Raw genomic sequence first — 1525 nt, forward strand, 5'->3', positions numbered from 1 at the left:
TCCCTAAAGCACACCCTGCGTTATCGTCTCCTCTACTCTAAATAGAACCATCATTTAATAAAGGAACACATGTTGGGAAATACTTGAAATTAGCAATTGAGATCATAAACTTGATAAAGATCCATATCCCTGGGTCAAAGGTTAACCTGAACATTGATCTGGACAAACAGCTCCCCAGTCATGGGGTGACCATCGTCACACTAGTTCTGATCAGGTCATGAACAGCTCTTTAAATGTGCTAATTGATACAAAAGTAGTTAATGCATCATTACAAGATATTGTTGTTATATATGAAATAATAATTGAGTATTATTGAATTAATTAAAGTAATGTTGGATTTTTCTTTTTGTCTTTTTGAATGTAGTGGACAGTAGACACACACACATCACTGTATAGTTCAATCATGTGTTAAATGTGTGCATTTGTGTTTGTGGCCTATTTGTAGAGATTTTGCTGTGAGCATAACTGCAACAGCTGATCGTTGCTGATTGTCTTTCTGTTGACGGAGTATTTGATTAATCTGTTGAGCTCTACTCAGTGAAAGTTGAACAAGCTCACTGTAAATCAGAGCGACTAACCTCACCTTGCATCCTAAATACTGTTGTTGTATTTTTGATGAAAGAAATCTGTCCTTCTCACAGCAGAGGGCGCTGTAGGACAAGTGGAGGGATGAAAGGATGTTTCTTCAGCAGAGTCACGTCTGAGTCCTCAGAGTCCCCTGACAGCTGGTGTTGTTAGGGTGTAGGCTTTGAAACAAAGTGTCCTCTCTAGTTCTAAGTCCAGTTGTGTTACGTTGATGCTACCAGGAAAGCGGAGGTGTTATGTCACTGTGCCCCATTTATTGCTGTTTTTCTCTCTCACAGCTGAGAAAACACAGCTGGAGGTTTTGGATGTGGGATCATCAGCAACATTAACACACATTAATGATTTAGTTCTACAAACATTTGCCTGAGGCAAAGTCTCCCTGGTCCTTCAGTGAGTGGAGACTGAGAAGCGGTGGGCAGATAGATACCTGTCTGGACCGGGTCAGTTTATCGTCCTGAAGCAAACCTTTATGGTCAGGAATCACTTTTAGGACCTTTGTTCCACGGCACCATGAACCTGTTAGAGGGCTCTGGGGCAAAACCTTTTGATCCACAACATCACCCACCTGTGTGGGTCTGTGCTGGGAGAAGTCCTCAAGGGCCCTAGAGGACCCAGGTTCACTGTATCACAGTTAGATTGTACTTTTTGTTTGATAATGTGCTCTACAAAGACAATATGAAGTGAACCGATGAGGGAGAGAGAGAGAGAGAGAGAGAGAGAGAGAGAGAGAGAGAGAGAGAGAGAGAGAGAGAGAGAGAGAGAGAGAGAGGGAGACAGAGAGAGAGAGACAGAGAGAGAGAGAGAGAGAGAGAGAGAGAGAGAGAGAGAGACAGAGATAAGTAAAGGAATGTGTCCCCTCTTCAAGACAGGGCCTCGATCAGGTGAAACAGCCCTCATCGGTTCTCTCTCTCTCTCTCTCTCTCTCTCTCTTTGTGTAGGT

This window comes from Cebidichthys violaceus, unplaced genomic scaffold, assembly GCF_023349555.1.
Source record: "Cebidichthys violaceus isolate CVI_PGR_0920_01 unplaced genomic scaffold, fCebVio1.0.p SCAF_16, whole genome shotgun sequence".
NCBI lineage: Eukaryota > Metazoa > Chordata > Actinopteri > Perciformes > Stichaeidae > Cebidichthys > Cebidichthys violaceus.